We start from the raw sequence: 9,467 nt of genomic DNA, 5'->3' as shown, positions 1-9,467 counted from the left end.
AATCTTATCGTTGTTCATTTAAAAAATAAGCGGACAGGTGTCTGGTACTTTTTTCATTTTCGGCCCCTTTAGGAAATAAACAGGTAAAAACTGTATTTTGGTACTTTTTTTGCACCCCATGTATCTTTTAAACCAGTGAACATTCAAACAATATTTTTGACTCCATAACGTGACGAAAAAATAAAAATATAAATTTAGTACTTTTTGGTTATTCGGATGTTTAATGGGTGAAAATTGTACCTATTTTTGGTACTTTTTCATAAAACATTGATTTTGGTTTATTAACTTATACATATAAATACGTAATAACGGGCTCCCACTACGATGTTGCAACATTTTGGAATAGGATATTTATTTCGTTAATGGGTAGAAAAAAAAGTACCAAAAGGGGTAAAAACTGGAAATTTGATTTTATTCAAACACAATGATCCAATTTAGATAAAATTTTTAGATTAAGAAACACTAAATATGCTAATGAGGTGTTATTTGGAAACCCGGTACCAACTGATATTTTTTGGTACTTTTTCATTCTCCATCTGGTAGTTTTTGAGTTTTCTTTGATATTGAAATCGAAACATGAAATTAATAATAAAGAGACTTTTCGGTACTTTTTCGTTCTACACAGGTATTTTCTTTAGTTTTCTTTAAAATTAAACCTAGAAGGATGTAATTAAGCATGTAGAGCCCGGAGTTAGTGAAAATCTATAAAAGGGGACTTTTTGGTACTTTTTCGTACTTCGACTGGTACTTTTTGAATTTTCTATAATATTGAACCTAGAAACGTGAAATTAAGCATGTAGAGCACGTAGTAAATGAGAATCTATAAAAGCGGACTTTTTGGTACTTTTTCGTTCTTCAAAAGGTACTTTTTGAATTTCCTATAATATTGAACCTAGAAACATGAAATTAAGTATGTAGAGCCCGGAGTAAATGAGAATCTATAAAAGGGGACTTTTTGGTACTTTTTCGTTCTTCAAAAGGTACATTTTGAATTTCCTATAATATTGAACCTAGAAACATGAAATTAAGTATGTAGAGGATGGATTAAGTGAGAACCTATAGAAGGGGACTTTTGGTACTTTTTCGTTCTTCAAAAGGTACTTTTTGGATTTTTGTATAATATTGAACCTAGAAACATGAAATTAAGGAATTTTTGATATTGCAGATATATATACATTTACAATAATGATATTTATTTTATTCCATTACGATGAGGGTAGCGAAGCACACTGGGTATAGCTAGAAAGTTTTAATAAATAATTAATAAAATTTAATTAATACTAAAGTTGTTCCATACAATTGAAAAAATTGTTTTTTTGCACGTGTATGCTATTGCAAGTGTACGATATTTTAGTTAAATAACTTTTATCTAATTTACTATTTCTACACACTTTAAAAATATTTGACATCCTTTGGCAAAAAGAAAAATAAATCAAATTTATTTTACAACAAATTATTATGGTTTTGTTTTATGAATTAGGGATATTGCCCTACAAACATACATATATTAGATAAATCCACCTTTTTTTATTCAAAAAATCCAGTTAGATTTATCAACTGTATAACTACCATTTTTGCACTATTATTTTTTTCTTAAACTTAATATTAGCTTACACAATGTTTTTTTTTTGGAAATAATGATGACCAAATCGAAATTTCGAACTTCAAAAACAAAAAGTCATTAAAAACCCTCTAATCAACATTAGTAATAATTTATGACCATTTTAATTTTTACCCTCATAACTAACAAGAGCTATATAATATCTGTAAGAATCGCAAAAAAACCCGAGCAACGCCGGGTACATTTAGCTAGTATAGTATAATTTTAAAATTGTAAAATTTTTCAAATTTTATAAATGTGCACGTTTAAAAGTGTATTCGCTTGTAAATTGTTACTAATGTGCTATTGCGCTTTATATAGGGGATTTAATTTTTCAAAAAACGTTAAATAAATAGTAAGGTTTAATTGAATTGAAATTATTTAAATTTATTTAAATCAGTAAAAAAATTCTAATTGCGTTAAAAAATTTTGTAAAATTAAAAATGAAATTTATTTCATTAAAAAATTATTTTGTTTATAATTTTTCCCGATAAAATAAAAAAGCACTATGGTAACACTTTATTGTGTCGGATTACTAAAAAAGCATGATGGTAACCCTTATTGAGAATGAGCGAGAATGTATATGAAAAAATATAAGTGATGACAACACGACCACTATTAAGCGATTTTTTTTCGAATACACTTTTACACTTGCACTTTTTATTTAATATTTTTGGATTGAGTAATTATTTTAATTTAGTAAAATATTTTGATTTAGGATAATTTAATGAGATTAAAATATATATTTTTTATTTCGTAATATTTTTTTTAATTATTAGGAGCACACTTAATTTTTCTTTGGGTGTAATATTTTTCGTTTTAATTTATTTTCTTTTATGTGAGAAACACTTGCATAAAAAACCATACAACAAATATTTTTGGAATTTTATTTTATTCTCGTTTGTTTATTTCTTTTGGACAAATATTTTTACACAAACAATTTAACGGGATAATTACATGAGATTTGTAATAGGTATAGATTTGTAATATGTATATATGCAAACATGTATTGGGTAGGGGAAAAAATTTTTGCGGTAATTATGTGCACTTAAAATTTTGTATAAAAATTAATTTTTATTTAAAAAAAATTGAAAGAAAATACCGAATTTATTTATTTTTAAAAAAATATGGCGTCACAATTTTTTCTCAATATGGCGTTATTTAATAAAAAAATGTATAAAAGAAAACCGCTTAACTTTTGTATTAAAAATAATATAGCGACACAGATTATATATTTAAAAATTGCGCTTTTTTAGTATATAGGGCACCCCTATTTTTATGTAAAATTATGCTCTTTAAAATATATAGGAACCGCTAATTTTTTATGTACACTTTATGTAAAATTATGCGCTTTTTTATTCAAAAAATTTTAAATATGTATATAAGGAACCGCTATATTATATGTAAAAATTTGCGCTTTTTATTCTTTATTTTAAAAATATAGAACCGTAATTTTTTTATATGGCGACACGATTTTTTTTTCTTTTTTTAAGCACTTTTTAAGAAACAAATTTTTTCACTTTGCTAACACATTTACATATATACATAAATATATATTTTTTTATAGGGATTTTTTTTGCAATTTTTGGCACTTTTATGTATTTATTCTTTTAGAGATTATTTCCGAAACAGAGGTGACTCTTTATTCGTCTTCAATACGTTAATACAGGTAATTTTAAATATAAATATTCCATTCCGACGTGATACACAGATTTTAACTTGATTTTGTCGACCAATATTATTAAATTAACATCTGAAAATGCATAAATAGTCAAAACCATGCAGTAAAATTCACAGTACTTTCGCAAAGAGTTCAAGTCATATATTATGCGGATAAACGCATTCCGCAACAATATCGAAGAAGTTCGACTTTCTTATATTATTTTCCCGAAAAATTAGCTAACATACTCAGATTACCCGCCTGCAATCGCAAAAAAATTTTGCAACGTGACTCTTTAAGCACATGTCGACAATATTTGATGAAGAAACCTTTTCGTTACCTTAAAGAAAAATGAACGTGAAAGATCTCACAATCATAAAATTAAATGTCATGTTAATATTTCAACAATGAAGTCATTCTATCTTTAAAAACAGGGAATTGAAACTTCTCTGAAATATTATTCTCAATGTACGGGAATATTTTATAGAAATAAAATATCTACATCTTTTTGACCTTGGGATTTATGGACTATGACAATTTTCGGATGAACAATTACATATTTAGAACAATAAGATATCAAAATATGTATGGGGGTCCGTGAATTTAAATAAATTCCTTAAGGGGTCCGCGAAGTAAAAACCGGGGCAACCGCTGGTCTAGTCTATAGTCAAGCTATAGTTTAGTCTATAGTCTTCTCTATACTCTAGTTTATAGGTTATAAGCTAGTCTATAGTTTAGTAATAATAAAGCTAAATAGCGGTAATTGCGTAAATTAATGATAATTATTATTTTTATACCCTTCACCTTCGTGAGAAGGGTATATATAAGTTTGTCATTCCGTTTGTAATTTCTATAATATAATTTTCCGACCCTATAAAGTATATATATTCTGGATCCTTATAGGTAGCGGAGATGATTAAGCCATGTCCGTCTGTCTGTCTGTCTGTCTGTCCGTCTGTCTGTATGTTTGTTGAAATCAGTTTTTAGAAGACCCCAGATATCTGCGAGATCCGAATCTTCCATAACTCTATCAGACATACGACCGGCAAGAACGCTATTTAAAATCAGCAAAATCGGTCCATAAATAACGGAGATATGAGCAAAAAACCGAGACAACCTCTGGAAATTTCATATAAAATTTAGATTTTTTATTCATGCTCAGACAGAAACTGCAAAAAACAAAATACATAACAATACGGTAAATATTGTTTTTGTAATTTGTTTATAAAAGCAAAGCAGAGCAAGAGCAGCAGAGCAAGAGTAGCAGAGCGAGAGCAGCACTAATGTTTTGTTATTGGCTAGAAATATGAAATTAAGTATGTAGAGCCTGGATTAAGTGAGAACCTATAAAAGGGGACTTTCTGGTACTTTTTCGTTCTTCAAAAGGTATTTTTTGAAATTTCTATAATATTGAACCTAGAAACATGAAATTAAGTATGCATGGCCCGGATTAAGTGAGGACCCAAACAAGGGGAGTTTTTGGTACTTTTTCGTTTTTCAAAAGGTACTTTTTGCAATTTCTACAATATTGAACCTAGAAACATGTAATTAAGTATGTATGGCCCGGATTAAGTGAGGACCCATAAAAGGGGACTTTTTCGTTGTTCAAAAGGTACATTTTGCAATTTCTACATTATTGAACCTAGAAACATTTAATTAAGTATGTATGGCCCGGATTAAGTGAGGACCCATAAAAGGGGACTTTTTAGTACTTTTTCGTTCTTCAAAAGGTACTTTTTGCAATTTCTACAATATTGAACCTAGAAACATGTAATTAAGTATGTCTGGCCCGGATTAAGTGAGGACCCATAAAAGGGGACTTTTTGGTATTTTTTCGTTGTTCAAAAGGAACTTTTTGCAATTTCTACAATATTGAACCTAGAAACATGTAATTAAGTATGTATGGCCCGGATTAAGTGAGGACCCATAAAAGGGGACTTTTTGGTACTTTTTCGTTCTTCAAAAGGTACTTTTTGCAATTTCTACAATATTGAACCTAGAAACATGTAATTAAGTATGTATGGCCCGGATTAAGTGAGGACCCATACAAGGGTACTTTTTGGTACTTTTTCGTTTTTCAAAAGGTACTTTTTGCAATTTCTACGATATTAAACCTAGAAACATGTAATTATGTATGTATGGCCCGGATTAAGTAAGGACCCATAAAAGGGTACTTATTGGTACTTTTTCGTTTTTCAAAAGGTACTTTTTGCAATTTCTACGATATTAAACCTAGAAACATGTAATTAAGTGTGTATGGCCAGGATTAAGTGAGGACCCATGAAAGGGTACTTTTTGGTACTTTTTCATTCTTCAAAAGGTACTTTTTGAAATTTCTATAATATTGAACCTAGAAACATGTTATTAAGTTCGTATATCCCGGATTAAGTGAGAACCAGTAAAAGGGGACTTCTTGGTACTTTTTCGTTCTTCAAAAGGTACTTTTTACAATTTCTACAATATTGAACCTAGGAACATGTAATTAAGTTTGTATGGCCCGGATTAACTGAGGACCCAGTTAATCCGGTACTTTTTCGTTCTTCAAAAGGTACAAAAGGCTTTAAACACATCATGGTGAAGGGTATATAAGATTCGGCACAGCCGAATATAGAACTCTCACTTGTTTTTTTTTTTTTTTTTTTGAATAAAGACACGTAGAACTGAAGAAATTTCGCAATATACAAGAAAAAATTAAGCAGAACAGTTGAAAATGTGCGACGAAAACTTGTTTATATTATTACAAATTGTGGTTTCCTTTAAAATAAATGTATTAAATAAAACTAAATTAAAAGAAAATTTTATTGCACAAAATATAAATAAACGTATAAATACTGTGCTTAAATAAATAATAATTTAAAGAAGACAGTTTTGAAGCACTGCTTACGGTCGACTGCTCTTGGGCCAAGGTTAAAAGTTATTGAAGTGCTACAAAAAATAGTCGACTACACGATGTGGCACATGCGAAATGTACATCTGACATATTTAATGAATGCCATTGCGCTATAAATTGGTAAGTTATTCATTAAATCTAAACAAGAAATTTTTACAATTATTGTCGTTGTCTATTTGTAGGTACATACATATGTAGGACAAAACTTGTAAACATTTATTCCAAAATATGAAGTAAATTAATAAAATAAGTAAAAGTGTTTTAATAGTTTATCCAAAAATAATTTTAAACATTATTTTACTATTATTTGTTTTGGTATTTTTTTACATATAGTATTTTGATGCCATAACTATCACTACCATTATTTTGTATCACTACCACTATTTTGTATCACTATCACTATTGTACTTTTTCAACTCACCACTAAATATCTATTAGTGAAAGTGAAAATTTGCACTATCACGTACATTTAGTGGAAACTGCAAATTAAGTGCACTACCCCAACTCTGGTTCATACCTATCAAACATATGATAAAAAACGACATGACACTTAAAATCGTATTGTTAACTTTTTAAAACGTTTTTATTTAAAGCAGTGGAATAGCATTTACATAATATTATTTTTTATATTAAATATTTATAAATATCAATTATATTATTATTTTTTTTTTTTTTTTGCTTTGTTCAATTTTATTTTGTTAATAAGAGTGTGTGCCAAACGATAGCAAATTGCTGTTAAAAGTAAGTTTTTGATAGATATGAGGTGAATAAAAATTTACTAGCTCATTGGGCTGACAAATGAAAATAAAAAATTTACAAAACAAAACATAAATGAATGAAAAACAAAAATGTTAAAATTTACAATTTAATTTCAAAATCCATTTCATGTTTAAAATATTTGTTTATAAAATTCATAAAGGACGAAAAAACAGTTTATTTTTATTGGATGTGTTAAATATTCGGGATTAATCAGTAAAAATTGTCAAAATTTATCACAGCAAGAAAAGTATTGTTTGGCACAGCAAAATGTAAAAATTTTCCCACCATAGAAAAATTACAATCCAACATAGAACATGGCACACACTCTAACATTTTCTTTTATTATCAATGACATTTTTATATAACTTATAAACTTTTATGTACTTATAAACATTGAAAATCCTGCAGTTATTCTCTAAATGTTCACATGAAAGTCAAAGTTCTTCATGTAAAATTTTAAGATTCTAGTTCTAATAGTTTCTTAGATGTACGAATTTTTCTATTTAATTAAAATTATAAATAATTAAAATTATAAATAATAAAATCGGAGTTTAATTTAATTAACAATGGGTGACCCAACCCTTATTTTTTATTAACAATCAAATGCTTGTTTTAACTGGCGCCCGAGCAGGGACGATCTTTAAAAAAATAAAGGATCGCCCTTAAATTGGTTTGGCGCGCGATTATAGTGTTTTATTTTACTAATATTTAAAAAGGAAAAGAAGTGTGAAAGAAGTGTAAATTGAATAATTATGAAAATAATTAAATGAAACTGTGCAAAGTGTCCTCGAAATTCCTTGATCTCCCACTATTAACAGGCATGTAAGGTGTAAAAGTGAAAAAGACACACATTTTGCTCAGTGCACAGAGAGCGTCAGAGAATAATACATAACTCACACAACTACAACACCTACACGCTGTAGTGGTGTGAGTCTGCCTTTCGCTGTTTTACATACATTATAAAACCTTTAAGCAGTTCTTTACAAAGTAAAAGAGCGCTGCAAATAAGTACAGCAAAAGCACAAGAGAAACCACAAGAGCTGAAACGCCGTAAGCAGTAGTGATCGTTTGAAATTAATCGCTGTGACTGACTGCGTAAGCAGAAAACATTTCACTGTACCACTACAGCTAATGAGTTTAATTTTGATTTTTTGACTTTGCTGTTTGCCTTTGCTGTTTCATTTTCTCGTAGTTGTAGTTAAGCAAATAAGAAAAAGCAAAACACAGTGAAGCAAAAACAAACCATGGTTAAATCTATTACAATTGCAATATTTAACGAGAATGAACTAACTACAAGTTAACCATAATGTAATACAGAAATGACCCAAAATTCTGTGGAGAAAATTTTATTTTAACATGTTATCTCTTATTTCCCTATTATAATACCCTACATCTCTTTAGTGGTGAATAAAGTATTCAAAAACCGCTTTCAAATATTTCATATTTTCGAAGTATTCGACAAGCCGGTTTTTTATATCGAATAACCGGTTTTTTAAATTACCTTATTTTATATAATACATATATGGACAATTATATATGTTTATAAAAAGCCGGTAAAATAACGCAAATATGTAAAGATTTTCAATAAATCGAATGAAAAACAAAAGGGCTCCAATATTTTGTTAAAAACCAAGGCGGTAAAGAGTTTAAGTTAATATCCCATGTTAAACACAGATGGAATTCATTATCATGTGTATATGGAAATGTGTAAATCATGACTTAATGAACGCACAATAAAGGCAGTAAACACCCTTATAGTTTACGGAAAAGCTAGAAATCTTTTACATATAACTGCCTTTTAACAATCTGTCCAACTTCAACATTCAAAACGAACAAAAAAAAAAAAACGATCTCTTTTTGTTAATATTTTTTTAAGAATGAATTTAAAAAATGTTTGTTATAAAATGATTTTAAAATGAAATGTGTTTCATTATACCCTACACCACTTTAGTCGGGAGGGTATATTGCATTTGTGCTGATGTTTGTAACATACAAAATATTCGTCCTAGACCCACCTTAAAGTATACCAATCGGCTTAGAATCGTTTTCTGATTCTATGTCCGTCCGTCTGGCTGGGTGTCCATGTAAACCTTGTGCGCAAGGTACAGGTCGCAATTTTCAAGATAATTGGATGAAATTTGGCACCGACCTAAAGACGGATCCTATTGAAAATGGTTGAAATGGTTAAAATACGGCACAACTAAGTTTTATAGAAGTCTTGATGACCCTGCCAAATTTCATATAGATCGGGCCCCATTTGACCCTAGCACACATACAAAGTCCCCTTCAGAAAATTACTTGAATGTCCCAAATTAACTTATAAACACAAATATCGCGATGAAATTCAGCACAGTAAAAAATTATGTAAATATAAATATATTCACAAAATTTTATCGTGCTTGATCCATATTTGCCCCTAGCGCCTATATAAAGCCTCCTTCAGAAAATTAGTTTTTCATCCATAAATTGCTTATATGTATCGGAACAAAGGAATATTGAATATAAATGCTTTATTATGAAAAATAAATCACATTTAATATTCATAACTGGTGTAGGGT

The sequence above is a fragment of the Lucilia cuprina genome, chromosome 4 (genome assembly GCF_022045245.1).
Source record: "Lucilia cuprina isolate Lc7/37 chromosome 4, ASM2204524v1, whole genome shotgun sequence".
Lineage (NCBI taxonomy): Eukaryota > Metazoa > Arthropoda > Insecta > Diptera > Calliphoridae > Lucilia > Lucilia cuprina.
The sequence above is the reverse complement of the archived record's forward strand: the minus strand, read 5'-3'. Positions refer to the sequence as shown.